The sequence below is a fragment of the Benincasa hispida genome, chromosome 7, assembly GCF_027475165.1.
Source record: "Benincasa hispida cultivar pf3 chromosome 7, pf3_genome.v1.1, whole genome shotgun sequence".
NCBI classification, from domain to species: domain Eukaryota; kingdom Viridiplantae; phylum Streptophyta; class Magnoliopsida; order Cucurbitales; family Cucurbitaceae; genus Benincasa; species Benincasa hispida.
In genome coordinates, this window is record NC_143484.1 from 57635960 (window position 1) to 57658115 (window position 22156).

General features: G+C 30.5%; 1 long non-coding RNA gene across 1 annotated transcript; it reads left to right on the plus strand.

Annotated features, from left to right (window-relative positions):
* Nucleotides 1–15284: 15284 nt before the first annotated feature.
* Nucleotides 15285–17018, plus strand: LOC150035284 (uncharacterized). The gene is made up of 2 exons (XR_016530701.1): nt 15285–15401; nt 16781–17018. It is a non-coding gene; the product is annotated as an uncharacterized LOC150035284 (long non-coding RNA).
* The last annotated feature ends 5138 nt before the right edge of the window (nt 17019–22156 follow it).

Sequence of the window (22156 nt, forward strand, 5' to 3'; positions counted from 1 at the left end):
TTCCCTCCATCGAATGGTCAAAACTATATTTTGCTAGCCGTCGACTACGTGTCCAAGTGGGTAGAAGCAGTGGTTTGCGCCGCAAGCGATGCGGCGGTAGTCTCCAAATTCCTGAAGAAGAATATTTTCACTCGTTTTGGCACCACACGTGCCATAATAAGTGATGAAGGCATACACTTTGTCAATCACACTGTCAAAGAATTACTACGCAAATATATTGGACATTACCGCATGCACCCAGCTACAAGTCCCTGTGTTCGACCTCGAATCACCCGAGAAACTTGCGTTCACGTTATACTTGGCGTGAGCGCAAAAAAACTTGATGGCGCCAAGTATAACGCGAACGCAAGTTTCTCGGGTGATCCAGGTCGAACACGGGAACTTGTGGCTGGGTGAATACAGAAATGTGCATGCGCCGGTTTAAATAAAAGAATGATGGAGGCATTTCTACACTAACACTACTCCTACTCCTAGCTAACAGACAATGCAATGAGAATATGAATGAGAGGTAACCTTAGTCATGAAACAAATGAATGGGAAAAATAGATAAAATGAGGAGACGTCCTCATTGAAACTCTTAAGAGTGACCGCAAGGGCAACCTTAGTCAACGCAAGCCATGCGATCATACTACACACACTTAAGCCTAACTCTAGGACGTATGCGATGGATATGTGAAAGTGCCGAAAAGCCTATGCCAGCCTAAACCCCTATAACCTACAAACGAGCTTTCGCCGCATGAGCGTGATGGCCGCATATAACTACCATAACCTACTTCCTGGACGCATGCAATATCCTATCCGTAGGTTGCATACGTTGTGTGATGGAAAACAGAACTTATTCCTAAGTCCTCATTCTTGCTTATACAAACCTAATCTAGCTCTTCCGAGCATCGATTCTAACCTAACTATCTCGAGTCAGGTTCTTTCTTTAGGCTCTCTCCCGAGTAGCTCTAAAGGTGCAGTGGACGCATACATAAGACAAGGTAACTGCATGAACTTGGCTAACGTAAGATTGTTCCTATTCCTAGTGAATACTTGCTTACATTGCTTAATGAGACCAACCACTTACCCTCCCGTGCAGTTAGTTATTGCTAACTCTACTCATGGACAAGCGTGCAACAGCTTCACACTAAGCAAATAAGGTTTTCTCGCACACTCATGCAACACACACCTTCCGGTGGTTTGCTACATACTTCATATCTCTAATCCACATAACTAAGTATGCGACACTATAGCAATCTCACTAAGTGATGTAATGAAGTTAAAGATGTTGAGTAAAGAAGATGGAGATGGAGTTGAAGGAAACACATAAATGCATTGAACAAAAAATGTATTAATTTCTTAATCACAAAATGTATACAATACAATATAAGAAAGGAAGAGAAAATGAAGTGACCAGTTGGAAGCAAAGACTTGCTTCCAGCGGATGTGCGTCAAGGTTGCCGGTGGTGCCATGGATAGGTGGTGGAGCTGACTCTCCTGAGATCTAGCTTTGGTCAAAGGCTCCGGTCGTCACTCGGAATGAATGAAAGAGGTGAAGAACTCTCAAGCTTCCTCTCACATATTTGTCTGGATCACAAGGATCCGCCCTAGGCGAACCTCAGGCGAAAACCTTGGATGAGTTGAAATTCTGCTCATCGGCTTCTTTATATTGAGCCTAGATCACCGACAGCATTAATGGATTGCTCTAATTCTGACATTCGGCGTGTTTAGTCCTTTCTGAATCTCTGCTGTTAATGGCGTCGTAGGTGAAATGTCAACATCATCTTTTGCTTTTCCCAAGGTAGATGAGTTGATGCATTCATTCTACCAACCTTGCGTTGATCCCTTTATCATGCGTTATCGTGTAGCCGCAATCATTCAGTGACTACATTCACTTAATACCGCAACTCTACACGATGACTGCAATCGCTTGACGAGCGCAACTCCCATGTGATGGACGCATGCGGCTGATTACTGCAACATCCATGCGTTGATCGAATGCGTTCGCCATTGCGATGGAGAGTTTCTCCATATGTGGTCGTCTATGCGGTGGTCCGGTTTCCGCTTTGCGTCCACTTCCTACGTTAGCTACAAAAATAGAACATTGTACACATAATAATGCATAATATTGGGTTAGTCGAGATTTTTCATGCTAAACAACGCAAGCTCATTTTCTTATGAATTCCTAACATAATTGCTGCATATTCTACTTAATAACCCTTATAATTCTAAGTAAAAGGACTAAGATGACATGCAGAAATGCATGTCATCAGTCCTCAATAAAGTCTTCGTAGTTCATGTTAAAATGTGAGCAAACGACCATAAAATGTGAGCATGGAATGTCGAATGCTTGCCACTTGTTACATGAACAGTATCGCTCGGACCTGTTTAGCCTCAATATTTGAACATTTCCTCCTTTGGCATTAAGACTATGACGTCCGGTCTTCACATGAAACATATCTTCATACCGATCATATGATTGTACTTCATGTTTACTAGATCTTGCAGCCCATTTATTTATTTTCTCGTGTGCGTATCTGGATTTTTACTCCACTTAGTATTATAAAATATGCTTGAAATAAATTGTTAATAACATATATATATAAATATATATATATATATATATATATATATATATATATATATATATATATATATATTACCGGGTGTATTTATCTTGATGCTTCAATGCATCCCTTATTTCTTCTCTCCTTTTCTCGAAATAATTTACGCATTTGAAGAATGTTATCTGAGCAAGAGCATTTATAGGCAACATTCGAGCTCCTTTGTGGACTCCATTTATGCACTCTGATAGATTTGTCATCATCCACCCATATCTGAATCCTCCATCATGTGCTTGAGTCCATTGCTCTAAACTAATGTTGTAAAACAAAACTAAGATTGCTCCGATTTATTCTTTTGATATCTTCAATTGCTTTATTGAACTTCCGAATTTGAAACTAACACCCGGCACGATAAACATAATTTTTCAATGAATTAAATCTGTACTTTTTATTAAAGTTTTTGACGATATGTCGTAAGCAGAAACGATGGTGACATTTTGGTCCCGTCCAACCATTTGCTAGATTGTTCACTGCTGTAATTATACTAGCATGTCGATCTGAAATTAAACACACCTCTTCGTGTGTTACAATTTCTTTCAGGTGTTTCAGGAACCATCCCCATGAGTCTGCGGACTCTTCATCAGCAATGGAAAATGCAAGTGGAAAAAGATGGTCGTTCGAATCAACTGTGTAGCAATCAACAATTTTCCTCTATATTTATCATACAAGTGTGTACCATCTATTTGAATTATCAATCGACATTTATTAAAAGATTCTATACAAGGACCAAATGTCCAAAATACAGAAGTTAGGATAACATGGTCTTCAGTAAGCGTTTCTTTCACTCTCCACTCTACACTCTACACGTGTTCCAAGATTGGTCTGCTTAACCATATACAACCACCTGAATAACAATTTGTAAGACCCATCCCAATCACCGAAAACTTTAGCCAACGCTTTTCTTTTGCCCTCCCATACCCTATGGCAAGGAACATGATATCCAAACTTTAATTTGATATCGGACTGCAGTTGTGCCACACTGATAGATGATTTTTCTCTTACGGCCTCACAAAACTCTAGTGCAATCATTGATGAATCCAATTGAACATGACTTTGACTTAGTTCTGAATAAAAACATGTATGCTGCTCATCGTACTTAGTGATCTCGAACAAGCCATGCGATTTTTTCTTTATTGCATGAAGTCTCCACTTGCAACCTTCCTCCCACTTCTTACACCAAATTGTCCAAATCGTCGGTGTCGATTCAACAACCTCATATGGTGTGTGACATTTTATTGCAAAACATCTGACCGCTTGTTATGGCATTTCTTTGTCTTGACAAATCATCCCTTTATATAATTGAGTATTGTCAACGTCTATAGAGGCTACAATTGGGTCATGTTCTTGAATGTTATCCAGTACATTCATATCCAAATCGTTGAATGCATCTGAAAGTAACTCATGTTCACGACCATCGAAATCCAACTCCTCAAATTCATCATCCGTTTCAGTTCTGAAGTCTCTATACAGGTTGTTAGCCGCCATATCTTCATTATCTCATGGCGATGCAACTGACTCCGGATCAGGATCAATACATCAGTTGGATCTTCAAACTGGCTAAATGATGTATTCAAGTTTATATCCACCCCTATCTTATTTACATTTACATACAAATGCACTAAATTCGGCAGTGGCATTGCGATTGAGAACATCAAGTTCATAGCTTGTGCATTCGAAATAGGGAATGGCATAAACCTTATTGATCCTGATGGTTCTAGGTTAGGATGTCTATATATTATTTCTATTTGATTTGTTCTCATATCTACACTAAGTGACATCCCAACGATTTCAATGAATTGTTCAAATACAATTCCATTGTTCATATTTATGCTAAAACTCCTACATGGTGGTTGGTCATAGTCAACTCCATCAATACCATCAATTATATTACCGTTTGTAAACAACAAAAAATCCCAAGCATTTGCTCGCCATTTTCTAAAAAAAAAAAACAATACATTACTAATTGTTTTACTACTTATCAAACTTAAACAAAAACAAACCACAATAAAAATCACAATAAAAAAATATATAGGAAATATAAGATGTTTGTGGGTAAAAAAATATTAAACTTTGTATTAAACTAAAAATATTAAACTTTTTTAGAAAATCACAATAATTTTGTATTATACTTTTTATAAGAAGTATATTAAAAAATCACAATAATTTTGTATTAAACTAAAAATATTAAACTTTTTAATTTATAAACATCAACTTTTTTAAGTTTTATGAATATCAAATTTTTAAACATAACAATAAATTAAACTTTTTATAACTATTTTTAAACATAACAACAAATTAAACTTTTCAAATTACAATGAGGTAAACTTTTTAAAACTATTTTTTCAAATTTAATACAAAATATAAAAAAAATAAAATTAAAATTTTTCAAACTATTTTAAACTATATTTTCAAAGTTAATATTAGAAAAATCAAATATCATAAGAAATATATTTCAAAAAATCATAATAATTTTGTATTAAACTAAAAATATTAAAGTTTTTAAACTATACACATCAACTTTTTAAACATTACAATGAGGTAAACTTTTTAAAACTATTTTTTCAAATTTAATACAAAATAAATAATAAAAAAATTAAACTTTTTCAAACTATTTTAAACTATATTTTCAAAGTTAATACTAGACAACTCAAATATCATAAGAAAATCAACTATTTTAAACTATAGTTTATTTAAGTATATTTCTTACAATAAACTATACTTAAATATAAACAAAAGCAAACAAAATATAAATAAGATTAATATGTTGGTATAACATCCCAACCATAAGATTAACACTAATAACAACTACTAAGATTAACACTAATAGAGAAAGAACTACTAACATCAATATGTAAATATTATTGAATTCAACATGATAGATCTACTAAATATAATAAAACTAGTAATAAATAAATAGTAAACTCACAAATTTAACTTACCTTTTTTGTTCTTTATTTCCCAAACAGCAACAAAAACTATAGAATATATATATATATATATATATATATATATATATATATATAATAGTATGAGAATAGGAACAAAATGTATGGTTCTTTAAAAAAAAATGAAATTTTGTATAGTAAAAGGCACAAACCTCACAATTTAATGGACGAATGTGGGAGAAGAAGAAGATTTGCTGAATGTAGTGAGAATGAGAGAACGAAGGCAGTGAGGAGAAAATGAGAGACTGATTTTAAAGGTTGAAAAGCAGTGAGGAACGAAGGCAGTAAAGTTGAAAGGCAGTGAGGAACGAAAGTAGTGTGAGAAAATGAGAAGAGGTGGTGGGGTTATAAGCTAAATGGTCGAGTTTACAAAACTCGACCTCACGGGTTGGGAAAGTAGTCTAGGATGGGACGAGACGTTGACGCGCTACAGAGATTCGGATTCGTTCTAAAGAAGGTCAACGATTCAAATCACTCTAACGCGCGCTACAAAGATTCAGATTCTTAGCTACGCGATGGTGTAGTGAGGAAAGAGAGCTCTCGAGAGGCCATCGAAGTATGCCCTCATCATGTACTCCCACTATGCAATCATTTAGAAGCTTAGTGATCGTGTAGCATTTGATATACGAACGTATAGTAAAAGGTATGTGATCATATAGGTTTTGAGAAGGCCATCGTCTATTTGTAATAGGTAAGCGATCGTGTAAGAGTTTGTGGGCAATCGTGTAGTGAGGAAAGAGAGTTTCGAGAGGCCATCGAAGAGTGCCCTCATCGTGTACTTCCACTATGAAATCGTGTAGAAAAGCTTAACAATCATGTAGCATTTGGTATACGATTGTATAGTAAAAGGTAGGCGATCATATAGGTTTTGAGAAGTCCATCGTCTATTTGTAATAGGTAAGCGGTCGTGTAGGAGTTTATGGGCGATTGTGTAGTAGGGAAAGAGAGCTCTCGAGAGGCCATCGCAACGTGCCCTCATCGTGTACTTCCACTATGCGATCGTGTAGCATTTGGTATACGATGGTATAGTAAAAAGTATGCGATCGTATAGGTTCTGAGAAGGCGATCGTGTTAGTAATAGTTAAGCGATCGTGTAGGAGTTTGTGGCCAGTCGTAGAGGATTTAGTATGCGATCATTTTAGTCATACTGAGCGATCGTGGATAGATTGTAAACAATCGTTCCAGCGAGATTTGTAACTTTCCAGCGAGATTTGTGACTTCTAGCGAGATTTGTAACTTTCCAGCGAGATTTGCATCCTTAGCGAGATCCTCTTCTTTCTTTACTCACTCTCACTCTCGCTCATTTTCTTATCTCTCGCTCGTTCTCGCTCACTATGGTGAGCTGCCTACTTAATCTTCCCAAGCAGCTGGCTGCTTACGCACCGATTCCCTGTTCCAACTTCAAAAATTCATAACTCAAAATCCAGAATCCTTTTTAAGAAACTTTCTTTGCTCAGTATTTTCTTATCTCTCGCTCACTATCGTCTAGCATTCAACGTCTATCGTCTGGCGTTTTTCGTGCAGCTCATCGTCTAGCGTTGATGCCGATCGTCCAATGTCCACACCCCATCACTTAACGCTATCGTCCAACGTATAGCACTATCGTTTAGCGAGATCCTTCGTATCGTCTAGCGCCCAGCACCTATCGTCTAGCTCAATCATTTAGCAAACGATCTCGCTTTCAAATTTTCCCATCTTTCTTTACAAATCTTCTTTAGTTTTCGATAGGTCGAGGGTTGAACTCTTGTCCTCTTCTCAATTTCCTTTAGGTCGAGGGTTGAACCCTCATCCTCTTCTCAAGTCGAGGGTCAAACTCTCGATCTCTTCTTTAATTTTCGACAGGTCGAAGGTTGAACCCTCGACAAAATATTTTAAACTAAATCCTTGCCTTGAAATCTCCAAAACAACCATAGATTTCTGAATAGTTTCAAAACCACTATATTTCCCTAAATAGTTTTCGCAATCACAACATTTAAAATAAAATAAATTTTTTTAAAAAATAAAAAATAAAAAAATAAAATAAAGACTCCCCATATCAAGAGGTTTTTCTTCTCTTTCCTTTTTCCCTTTTTTGAAAATGTATTTTAGAGAGGAAAAAAAAACATAGATGATAGTGATTATAAATTTAATTTTAAAAAAATATAATAAAAGATTAAGAGAATGTTTGGGGCGCTAAGTTGATATAGTATGTGTGGAGTTCATATGTCCATGTTTGAGAGTGTAGAGTTGTTTTGTCTTAGTTGATATATCTATGTTTAGGGGATGCAAAATCGTTTTGTCTGAGTTCGTATCTTTGTGTTTGGATGTGCAGAGTACATATATTAAGGATACCTGGTGCAGTTTTTTTTACTCTAAAATAATTTGCTTGTATGAACATTAATTTTTTTAAGAAAAAAACTTTTTTATTCAATAATTTTACCCATTATAGTTTGAATAGAATATGTATTGCAATTTTTTTTTCTTCTTTTTAATCTTCAAATATGGTATAGAGTTCAAATTTGAATTATTCATTCCCAACCCACTTTTTTAGACAAAGCCAATGGATTTTACAATTTTCATTTAATTGAATTATTAAGTTCAACCAAATTATTTGGATTCATTTTATCAATAAAATGGAGTTAAAAATAAAGTCAAACCACCTCAAAAGATATGTATAATACGATGACCTTATACATGGGCATTGTACATCATTCTACAAAATTATGTGTCTATATCTATGGGTCATATTCCACGACCCATTTGTATGGAGCACAAAAAATATATATACAATAATGGCCAACAAATGGCTAAGTCCAGTTACAAAAAAATAAAAGCAACTCGCAAACCTACAAAACATAAGTTAGAATCAATTAGTCTTGACGAATATGCGCATGCAATACTTTCTTCTTAACATCAAGGAATGGATAGAAAATCACATGTTCTCTCGATAGCATTAACAAAAAGATCTACAAAGTCCAAGTAATCATCCTCATCCAGACCCACAACTTGGTTGACCTGACTTTTAGAAATAATCATGTACCAGCAAACGATTAACTCTCCAATTTTTTAGAAATAATCATGTACCAGCATACTCATCATGGGTCGATTAGGGTTCAGAAAACAAACCTGAGTTGGATGGTATTCTCCCTCACCGGGCTTCAATGACTTCAACTAGCCCCCTATCGTGCGTTTGACGATTGCAACCAGAACAATGTCGAATACCAAAAACAGTAAGTCGATCAAATCATGGATGAACATTGGACCATCGAAGCGGCAAAGGATTTGGTTGGGGTTTTCATTGAAGAGGCGAGGAAGAAAGATGGATTGAAAAGGTTTGAAAGGGTCAGATTTGAAAATCAACAGGCCTTACAAAAAAATAATCAATATAAATCGATAGATCTGAAAGTATACGGTCGAAAAAGTAACATGCATTGACGGACAGAGATGAAAATCAGACAGAGAAAGCTTCAGATAGGACAGATCTGAGGGGAAGAGTGAAGATCACGTGAGTGAGAAGAGATAACATTTCAGAGAGGAGAGATGAGGGAAGAGTACACGCGTGATGAGAGATGAGGGAAGAGTGAAGAGTCGATTGTGAGAGATGATGGTAGACAGAGATGAGGGAAGAGTGAAAAGTGACTTGAGAGAGATGGGGGAAGACTACACGAGAGATGAGGGAAGACTACACGAGAGATAGGATGTTTGCCAACATTTTTTCCAATTCATTGTGGTTGGATAAATTAAATTAGTGAGAAATCATGTTGGGCTCCCAAACAATGAAATGACATCAAATATCATATCAACTCATCTCATGTTGGACCTCAAACAACCCCTAAAGGGTTATCATCCATATGATATCTAGTGAAAAACATAATTATTAGATAACTTCTATTTTCTCTCTCTTTTTTTGGGAATAAAATTAGGGTAGATTAGGATTTATTCCTAATTAGAATTTTCCTTTATAGTATTTCTTCTTTTCTTCATTGGGTTTATTGGTGTCTGTTTATTCGCCTTTGTAATTAGAGGTGTACATAGGTTGGGTTGGTTTAGGTTAAGGGTGTTTTTTAGACTAACCAAAAAATTTAGGTTGGTTGGGTTGGCAACCTAAAGAAGTCTATAACCCAACTCAACTCGAACCCAACCCAACCTTTAAAATTTAAGTTGGGTTGGGTTGGGTTGTCAGGTTATAACTTATTTTTGCTTTTTAACTAAAAATATGTAAATTCATATACAACACATGACTAATAGTTAAAACTCATAAAATTCAAATGCTAAATACCAAATATCAATGATATTTATTGTAAAATTTAAACAAAGAAAAATATCATAACAATTTTAAAAGAAAAATATTAAAAACTCACAAATTAATCCATACAAAGTAATCAAACTTTAAACAAAGAGAAATATATTCATATATTTTATTAATGTATATAAATTTCGGGTTGGGTTGGGTTAACTCAAATTTTTTTTTAGCCCATCCACGACCCAACTCAACCTAACAAAAATAGAAGACGTTTAACCAAACACAATCCAAGAACAAAACTAACCCAACCCAACCCTTATATCTTGGGTTGGATAGTCCAAGTTATTCTGAGGGTTATTTATTTGTAATGTGATTTGATGTTATGGTTCATTCCTAATTTATATTTTTCCTTTCTAGTATTTTCTTTTTCTACTATTTCTTTTGAGTGTACTCTTGAAAGTTGAAGTCTATTTATTCTATAATTTATTATATTCTGATTACATTCATTATTCAATATTATATACAGAATTAACAATATATATATATAGGCCGATCCTATTTTAAAACAAAAATTTCATTGAATTAGATCAGCATTAAATAATATAAAAATAGGTCAAAAAGACCATGGAATATCTTATACCCTCTAATATTATTATTATCATCACACTGGCGGTACTTCCCTACCTCTTATCTCTCGGAATATCTTTCATTTTTAAAATTTTAAAATAAAAATAAAAATATATTATATTATATTTATTTGTAATCCGAAAATGGCCCAAGAGCGAATCCTGGAACCTCCCTTTTTGACCAGGCTTTGTATCTGCTCCTTTTTTTCCTTTTGGAAAAAAAAAAAATCAAAATTGTTTACAAACTGGGCCGGACCGGGCCAAGCCCAGTCCAACCCCGGTAACTTTTCTCATCCTTATCTCTCCCCATGTTTTCTGGATGAACTTTGTAATTTTTTCTTTTCAACAACTTTTTTCAGTTCTCGATTTTATATAAAATAAAAGTTTTTTTTTCTAATATTTAAATTAATTGTTTGTTTATTTAAACATGTTTTATTGTACAATAAAAACGATGAAACATCTTAACTAAACAGTGCATTCTCCATGTGACCAGTTGTTGACTCATCTCAAACCTTATCAACTCGATACATTCAACTCAATAACTGAAAAGAAACCTGGAACCAATCTCATCAAGCCACATGGGTTTCATTATTTTTATTATTATTTAATTTTAAAAGTCAAATTTAATTGAAGTTTGTAAGTGTTATAAATGTCTGTTAATTAATTTAAAATAATTATCAATAAAAATTCAAACTTAATTCTTAAGTATGAAAAGTGAGTGTTTTTTTAAAAAGTTGAGGTTAAAAATGTAAATATAAAATTTAAAAATAAAACTAAGATCTCAAGGTAAAATGGTAAAATTTTGAAAATTTTAAACCAAAAATGAAACTTTCTTTAAAAAATAAAATAAAACTAAACTCAAAACTTAGAAGTAAAAAGTATATTATTTTTAAAAGTAATTAATCAATGTCCTCGGATCATTCTAGAAAAATTATAATTCTATATGAGTATGGTACTTGTTTTGTTTGTCGAATTCTATCGGAGTATGGTTATTCTTTTGTTAATACTATGAAATTATCTTTATAAAAATTGTTTTAATAGTAATGAACCTGGAGAATTTTTAGTACCATACCATAGTATGGAAGATTTCCTATATTGCTTTATTCTTTGTCACAATGATCATAAGTACCCACAATGCTCGATAAATGTAAGGCTATAGGTTCTTCTAGTATTCTTGCAAACACTCACAAAGAAAGCCAACTTAAATCAAACTTAGGATCTATGATAATCACTCTTAGATCTTAACACGACTCACTCCAAAATTAGTTTGATCAAGACTAATCCAATGAATTAGTTTAAACATCAAACCTAAAGCAAGATTCAAAAGAAAATACATCACCATAGTGGTTGAATAAGAACAAGTTTTTCAATATTGATAATCTTAGTTCTAAAGAGTAAGTCACTTTAAAAGCCAAATAGTCGTGGATATGACCAATAACTTAAAGATATTCAAATACAATTAATTACAAATTGTAGAAAATAAGACATAAGACCTTAAAATTGAATTGCATACTAATTAATTAGTCAAAATATAAAACTAAAAATGTAAAAAGTCTCCAAGTTGTCTTAAATAATTCATCTGGAAGGCAGCAAGCGTAGTTTTCATGTTTGACAAGGTTTGACATCACATTTTTATGTAGTGCACGCTTGACAACATTTTCTTCACAAAATCTATACAAATTTTGTTTACTTCCATGGTATCTTCCAAACTATAAGACTTTTCTCGTGTCATCTTCATGTCATTCTCTTATTGACTCATTGAACTAATATTATATATAAATTTGGTCTCAAAATTATTTATCAATTCTTGTAAATTTGCTAACTTTTAAAGATATAGTGTGAAAATCTCTTGAATATTCTTTGTCTTTTTTCTTGTAATTACGAGTACATGCAATGGTGTAATCGTTGAAATCACATCGAGTACAAAAAATAATAATACGAGATCCATGAAATACATTTAAAATAAGTTAATTAATATATAATTTAATAATGCGTCAAATTAGGAAAGGTAAAGTAACCATTAAGCTAGTACTATATTTTATTTTTTCTCAAATAGGGTCCCACTCTATTTTCCAAAGGATGCTGATATGGCAACGATTTAATTGGAGTAAGTATAAGAAATTTTGCCATCTCATTCTCTCTCTCGGGTATCAAATGAAAACGACATGTCGCCTTGTTTTGAGTAGCCACGTGGGTGTTTGACTTGTCCTCTTCCTTTTGAGTTAAAAGCTTAATATCATGACGATAATGGTGATTATAATATATATTTAATCCTCGACCAAGATTTATGATATTTGAAGACCTTTTGAACCGACAAATCGGAACTTAGTGGCTTATTATCTCCAGCTAATCACCATTAAAAGACGTGTTAAACATTGTTCAATTCAAAACCTTCTTTCACTAATGAAGGTGGTTTTTGAAACACGTGTACTTATTCACTCTTAATTTCTACACAAAATAACAAAAAAGATTATTATTCTCTACATCTTATCTTTCTCTTCATTTTGGTTTTGGCTTTTCAAGGTTCTTAATTCCCATGGCAATTGTAAATGATGATTAATAATTAAATTTGATAGTCAAACATTATTTTTTAAAATTATCTAACTTGGTTTGATTTATAAGTTTATGGTTTGTAAAAATCAATCATATATTCATTTAAAATATAGGTTACAAAAGTTTTATGATGAGTTTTGACTCTTATAAACAAATAATCTTAGGCTTAAAGAAAATGTTCAATTCATAGAAAATTTTATGAAACTTATGTTTTACCCTTGTTTTGTGTGCGTGTCAATCTTTTAATTTCCAACTAATACTCACATTTTCGATTCTTCCATGCTTTAACCATACTTGGTGCAACCTTATTGTAACCTTTTATCTTTCTTCATATGCACACTAAGTACAAGTTTTGTGTTAAATTAAGGGGAAATTATATTAGAGCCAACGTAACTAAGTTTAAAGTATTTATTATCGGGATGATTTAAAACTAGAGACATAGACTGCTTTTATAGTGTCTGAAGCTCATCACTTTCTTGAACATTTTCGATGTAGAATAACTATATTTCTAATATTTTACCAAAACCCAATATCGATGATAATTGACATGCCACTTTCTCTTTTAAAGTCGAGGGTTTGATTCTTTATTTAAAAAATATATTTACTATGATTATTAACAAATGAGAAAATTTGGACTAATTACAAATTGTTGCGTTATTTTTCAAATTTATGAAGAAATTACAAATTATCAAATTTGGACAATGGGACGTTTGGATTGACTTGAGAAAAAAGTATTTTTCAAAAAACTCATTTTTATTTAAACACTTTTGATATAAAAAAAATCGATCAAAATACATCTGAAAAACTATTATGAGTGGTTGTCAAACATTCAAATTTCTTATAAAATGACTTATTTTTTAAATTAAACACTTAAAAATATATTCCAAACATACTATAAGTTGATGACTAAGTTAGAGGAACACAAACACCACATTATTCTAACGTTAGTCTCTTACACGTTTTCTTGCTATTAAATAAAAAATTTTATGTTAAAGTGAGCGTAGATCAATAAAAATACGAATGTATTAGTGATCAATAAATTGGAATGCTCTTTATCGGTACTGTACTCGATAAAAAAAAATTAAAAAAATTAAAAAAACTTTCATAAATTGATCACATTAGTGTAGAACTTTTAACACCAAGTGCACGTACTATCACGATAAGGCTTGTCCAAGACATGATCATGAAAAAGCTAAGGGAGCATCAATTCTTTATGTCCAATCTTTTAATTAAACTAAAACTGCTATCTTTTTGTTCTAACTTGGTTATTTTTTCTATGGGCAAATCTCAATTTATGCCCTAAGGTTATTTTTTTATGGGCAAATATCAATTAATGCCCTCTAATTTTAGAGTACAATTAAATTTAATTCAAACTTCAAAGTGATATAACTTTATCAATTTAAACTATAAATATTTATAAATGAATCTATTTAGATCTTCAATTGAAATTCCATTTTAAAATGGTTAAATGAAATAATATTAATTTTTCAATATAGTTATCTTAATCTATTCTCCTACTTATTTAAAGACATTTACATGTGTTTTGGTGCAAGAAACTCGCGCACGTTCGTCGTCACCATGGGTCCTTATTTGGCTTGTCAGTCGGCTCACTTCTTTAGTATGATCTTGTTTTTCGAGTTGACTTGCGTGAGAGTTATTTTGCTTGCACGAGTATGGTCTGAGTCTACAACATTTTAATATCTAAATTAGTACAAAGAGTGTATAGTTCAACTAAACACATAACTAAAGTAAGGTCTAGAATACTGATTTGGATGTTGTCGAATGTGGTTATTTATAATGGGTTTCATTCTGATCCTCGTTTGTGGTTACATATAACGTTGATGATGTCAGTGTGGTTTATATGGAACCAGAACCAAGCTCGGCTTGGTTATTTTCCCGTTTCATATATATATTTTCTTTGGCTCGAGTGGTCAGCTTGGAACTCAAGGCTTGAACTTTTTCCTTTTGGAAGTGTGTTTCCCCACATCACCTACAAGTTAGCTTTAAGCCTTACCTGGGGCACACTCCTCAACAACGTGATGATTTTTTCTTGTTACTTTTGTGAAATTTCTAGGGCAAAACAATTTTATTTAAGTGATTTTTTCATGATGATTTTAAATGGAAGAAATCAAGTGAAAATAGCTACGCAGATTACCAAGAAAATATTGTCTTAAATTAATTTACTTACAAAAGTTAGGGTTTAATTTGATAATTGATATAACCCAAAATTTATATTTAGAGTATAATATAAAAAAATGATATTGGTTTTTTTTATTCTCCCTTTAAAATGAAAAAGCATTACCATTTAAGTTAAAACCCACCACCATTGATGGTCAATTCACCACCTTTTTCTTCTCTCTATAAATACACACGGACACTCCCTTTTGTTCATTCAATCCAAGCCATTTCTTTTTGGAGATCTCTTTCTCAACTATATGTCTCAGTTCAGGTCATTTCTTTTACCCTTTTCTTTTTCTTTCATTTTTCAACTTTCTTTTTCCATTTCCAGACGTCTTGCTCTCTTTTTTTTCACTTAAATATTATATCATAAATTAATGAAAGAGAAATGCTAATTAATGTGTTTAGCTGGTTAAGTTAAGCATCTTAATCTCCATTAATTAACTTATTAGAATATCCTACTCAACAATTTACTCTGAGCTCACAGATTCGATCCCTACATATATTATCAAAAAAAAAAAAAAAAAAAAAAAAAAAAAAAAAAAAAAAAAAAAAAAAAAAAACTCATAATGGTAATAACGTTTTGCTTTATCCTCTTCCTTTAAAATTTTAATTCCAATACTAACAAATTTTATTTTTGTTGAATTTCTTTAAATTATCCAATGTTTACTTTCAATATATAGGAACAAAAGCATGGAACATAGTTTTTAATCCCAATGGATCGACTTTGTGTCATATGAAATTTTTAAATACTGATAAACATCGATAGACTTCTATCGACGTCTATCGGTGATGAACTTCTATCAATTTCTATCACTAATAGACACTAATGGACTTCTACCAGTCTTTATATAATTTTGTTATTTGGTATAAATATTAAAAAAAAAAAGTGTGTTTGATTGCATTTCTTTTTTTTTTTCTTTCTAATTTTAAATTTTGGTATGAAAATAGTAAATTTGATTTCTTATTCACAATTTTTATATAATAAAAACAAAAGCAAAGATGCTATTTTTAACTTGTAAAGTACAAAACAAATATAAAAAAAAAAAAATGACAATAATTTCGAGCACTTACGAGTTACAATATTGATTTTTCAGTAGAAAATAGATGGAACTAAGAAAAAAGAGATATCATCAAACTTATTTAACGATCTTCAAAAAATATAAAATAAAAAACAAATAACAACAAAAAGAATCCCCAGCTTTACCAAACAACTCCTTTAAAAGTCATTCCAAAGACAATTTTTATAAAATTTAGTTGGTCCTAGATCTAGATCATCTATACAACTTATGGAAATTTTAAAAAATGCATAATCATTAGATGTTAACTTTTCATTTATTTATTTTTATCAGTTCAACAATATCAACATATCATAGTCAATAATTCAAATTTAGAGTGACCTCCTCAATCAATAATATGTATTAGATTATAAAATATAGAGTGAATGGTATATATTGGGAAAGAATTCTCACTTCTATGCCGGAATAAACATAAAAATAATAGAGAAATTAAAAGATACATGAAAAAACTCTCAAATTGAAGAAAAACTAAAATCCACTAGATGAAAAATTGATACAATCACATATAATTATCTCTCTTCGTCTCCAATTATAAGAGCACTTTCTCAAAGCTTTTTATTTTTTTTTACAGGAACATTGGCGTTGAACTCGAATTCTCAACTATCAGATGGTTGTCCATACGAGGAAGTTGATGAGAACGGAAGATTGAAGGGTACAGGTTTGATTTGATTTTTGTTTTTTTCTTTTGCAAAGATATGTAATTAAATACGAGAGGTGGGAGAATCGAACCTCTAACCTCAAAATTGATGGTACAAACACTATGCCAGTTGAGTTATGCTCATTTTGACAATTTGAAAATTTTTAGTCTACGAGTTTAGCCAATAATTAAAATATTCATCAAATCATTGATACATCCTTAAGTTGAAAAGTTCGACATCAATATCAAAACAGAATGATATCGCCCATATCTCGTATAACACTTAAAAATGAGATTAAAAAAATCTATCAATTTGTCACCTATGTAAGTGAATAATAATAACAACAAAATCTATAAATTATTTAAAGAGCTAAAATTAAATTAATTACTAGTTTAATTTTTATAAATTATTTGGTTTACAAGAATATTTGGTCGATATCAATATCTTAAAAAATTTGGTACATAAAGTCATTCCGTCGTAGGACTAACGAAGTAAAAAGTTAGAAATCAAATCGATATTTCTTAATTGTGGTGTTAGCGCCTACTCTTGGACCAAATAACGAGCAAAGTTGATAACCTTATTTCTTTAAACTACTAGTCTTTATGCTAAGCATGCCCTAAATATTTAGACATTTGGGGCAATGACTATCATAATCCTATAATAATCACCACTTACTAAAGTAAATATTATTTTGTAGTCCATAATTAGTTACAAAGAACACTATTTCAAAACCTCAATTTACTACTATATTTACTATTTCCTACAATTTTTATTATTTTACATTTATCATTTTTTTTTGTTATAGTGTTTACTATTTTCTTTTCAAATTAAAATAGTTTACACCTCAAATACATATTATTATAATTCAAACTAAAATAATCTACACCCTAGATATAAACTATTATAACCTAACTATAATAACCTAGAATTATAATAATGAAATCGTTGAAAATGTCTCCGTAGGATTTACCATAAAACAGATGGTGTTTTTAGGGATGATTTTGTTTTCACTTGCCCTAAAACAGATAAATGGATCAAATATCAATCAATCAATGAATGAGTATATGAAAAAGTTGAATAATTAGTAAGCAGTATTTTATTTAAACGCAACATACAGAAAGACCCTACCAACAAACTTGGAAACCCCTCCACTTTTTCCCTCCTTTCCAAACGTGCACTTGATCCTCTACTTCGCACCCCACTGTAAGTCCACTCTGGTCCCACACCACTCTTATCGGACGGTTGGTGATCCATGGACCCCACACCCGAGTATGCACAGTAACATTGGTGGAGCTTCTTTTTCCTTTTTTAAGTTTAATTAATTCGAAGGAGGTGATCAACTTGGGGTTCTGTCGGCCCTCGCCTATCACATTACCAGAATCATGTCGGCCACCGTGTAAAAAAGGTTTTTTTCTCGAATATTTTTTTCGCATTCCTAAATTCCCTTTTATTTCATTTTACAAAATTAAAAATTAAACATAAATAAGTAAAGTACTACGACCGCGTTTAATTCCCATCGTCATGCTATCCCTCTTTTTTTCCCTTTCTTTTTTTAAGGGCAAAAATGGGTATAATAATTTGAATTTCCGACCTAAGGGAGTACCAATATATTATACACTCATTTTAAAATTATTAAAATAAATTTTTATTATTTTTAACTCCATTCTAAAACATTCAATTTTGATGTATGAAAACTGTATTTTCGTTAAAACTGTATTGGAATTCAAAACTAAATTTTAATTTTTTTAAACAATTTAATGGTGATTATTTGTATATTATTATAATTTTGAATCTTAATTTTTAGTCCACTTCAAACCAATTAAAATTTTGTAATGTATAAGTATATTTTTTTAATAAATAAATCCAATCTATTTAAACATACATTTAACTTCAGTTTAATATATTACAACTCCAACAATTACAAAAACAATATAATAGAATTAGTTCTAAGTAACATTATTGAAGACGAATGACTTGATTGACAATTAACATTGCAAATAAAATTTGAACAACGTTTGAAAAATAGAAACAATTATACTGTTGTTATTAATTTTACAAATATCATTATTCTTTATACATTTAAAAAATGTTATATATGTATATATAAAAGATTGAATTATATTTTTGTTTATATTTCTTTTTTTTCAAAAATAAAAAAAAACAAAAAACAAAAATAGTTATCAAACATATTTTTGTTTCTAATTATTAAAAAAATAAGAAATAAAAAAAAGCATGAACATTATTGAATGGAGCCTTAAGGATTAGGTTTATAATTTAATATTTAATAACTGGTTGAATTTTTTACCGTACGATTCTAAACTTTTATTTTTATTTTTTTTTACCCTTATATTTAGTAGTCATGGATTATAAATTTATGATTTGCAGAACTGTCAAAATGAATATAATTCAACTCACGTAGTGCTTCCATATAATTAACTTCAAAATCAGATGTTTGATTCTTTCATCCTATATATTATTTAAAAAAAAAAAAATTAGTTTAGAAATCATGAGCGTAATAGAAAAAAAAATTGTATATGCCAATTTTAAAAGATGTTGAATAATCTTACATATATTAAGTATCATGTCTCATAATTTTAAACGATGTTGCATAAATTTGAGTACATATCAAATACAAACTTTAAAAGTTTAAAAATCTATTAGTGTACAATCCAACTAGAATTCCTAGATAATGGATCAAGTATAGTTCAATTTCTATCCTTACAAATTATTAAACTCATAAAAAAACAATGTTTATACATTATTTAAGTAGGGGTGATAGTTGATTCAATTTTTTCGGTTTTAAGGTCAACCAAGAATCAAATCAACCCAATCTGTTTTACAAAAAAGAGATTCAAACCGATGTCCAATAAAGAACAAAACCATTTGATTGGTTTTATTTAGATCAATCTATTATCGGTTTGGTTCTCGGTTTTTGACATTTTCCTTTTTTCTTCCAATTTTTATTTTTATTACCACTTTGTTTTGAATTGGTCATTTTTGCTAATTTAAAATTTAAATTGGGTCTATTTCTTTTTTCATAAATTGAAATTTGACATTTTTTTTCCCCTTTGAACTCTTCTAAATAAAAAGTATAGAAGCTCCATAATAATTGGTTTTTTCCTAAAGAACAAATATACATACACTATAATGATTAAAATACTAATAGATGGTTTATTTTTAAGGGTATATATACCATTAAATTGGTTCGGTTTTGATTGGTTTCTAATAAAAATCAATATGAACTAATATTCTTTGGTTTTCTCTAAATATAAACAATTTTATAAAAAAAAAAAAAAAAAAAAAAAAAAAAAAAAAAAAACCATTAGATGGATTTAGATTGGTTTGGTTTTTTGGTTCACTCCTAGTCTAAGATGTGAGATTTATTGACTAGAGAAGTAAAGTTTTAAGATTATATTTGCAAATTTGTAAAATCATGCCACTATTAAACCTAACATGTACTTTTTGTTAGGAGCCTAACCCCCTTGGGGTTGAAATTTAATCATGATAATTTGACATTGCCAATTATGTTAAACAAACTAAAAAAAATGAACTGTTGATCTTTTAAGGAAATAGAATAAAACAGCTTCATAATGAAATTGTAAATAAATATATTAATATATATGGAAGCAACCAAGGTGGATGCTTCCATATATATTAATACATTTAAGAAAGACATTATAGCGCAATTAGAAAGAGAATTTTATTTATTTTTTTATTTCTTTAATTATTGATCTTGAAGGGATTGGGAGCGGGAATTCACCATTCCATTAGTTTTTCTTTTCTTTTTTTTTCTTTCTTTCTTTATTTCTATCGAATACCTCAGGTTAGGTGGAGGGAGTAGAAGGATTTTTAACATCCAACCCAATTACTCGAATTTTTAATTTTTCAATTCAAATTATAGTTATTAAAAAATAATCAAAAATATTAATACGTAAAAATATGATTTAATTATTTTCATTTATTGAATTAAAATTAACAATTCAATTTTGATTTATATAATGATATTTTTTTCTAAAGTGCTAAAAATCTGTTTTTAGGAGTAGTGGAGAATAAAAATTATCCAAAAAAAATAAAACTTAAATAAACATATATATGTATAATTTTATTATAAGTAAAATCAAAATATACATTTTAAGGTGAATAATAATTTCGAGTTTGTTTTGAGTTATTTTCGGTAAACTCATAAACTGACCTAATCCATAAAACTTTTATTTATTAGAATCAAACCAACTCAAACCATACGAATTAGATTGGATTAATTGATTTTTTCAGTCAGGTTTCTTAACACCCTTCTATTTTTTATCTAAATGGAAATTTTCCTCTGTTGGAAAATGAATCTTGCAGAGAGAACGAATATCACTATGTATATTTTCATTCTTTCTTTCGTGATTGTTTAAGAAATTTAATCCAGTAATTTTTTTTTCAAGCTTAAAACAATTCAAAAGAATGTTTTTGAAGCAAGTAGAGCAGTACCTTGTCTTTCTTCTATTATATAATTAAAAATTAAAGAAAGACTATCGAAAGATTGATGTAGGATAAATTTAGAAGTAATTTTAAAATGGTTAAAAATATTTTTTTTTAAAGTTCAAAATAATATTCAAAATCTCAAAAGAATTGTGACATATGAGACAATGACGCTGATGAAGGCTGATTGTGACTAATAGAGGAGTTTTTTTTTTTTTTTTTTTTTTTTTTTTTTTTTTTTTTTAATATTTATTGATAAAAATAGGGTTTGTTTAAAACTTTTAACAAAAATAGGTTGTGAAATCGTGAACGAGGTCCTAGAGTTTTGAGTCAGCACATATACTCGTCCACGATTTAATGCCAATCACGAATTCAAATTTTTAAAGGTCTACAATAAAATAAAAATTGAATTCACGAATTAATTCTAAATTTATTTTTTTCACATTTTCTCCCAACTTCTGTCTTTTCTTTCATTTTTAGTATTTTTTTTTTTGCATTTTCGGATAATCTTTTACTGGGAAATTCAAATTTTTAAAAGCTTACAATAAAATAAAAATTGAATCGAATTTCTAGCCACGAATTAAGACTAAATCTATTTTTTTCACATTTTCTCCCAACTTTTGTCTCTTCTTTTATTTTTTCGTCTTATTCTTTTATTTTTTTTTATTTTATTTGCATTTTCGGAGAATAATAAAAATCGAATCAAATTTCTAGCCACGATTTAAGGCTAAATCTATTTTTTTCACATTTTCCCCAACTTCTGTCATCTTCTTTTATTTTTTACTGTTTTTTTTTTTATTTTTGTACAAAAAATATTTTTTCCACATAGATTTGTTTTACGGTGT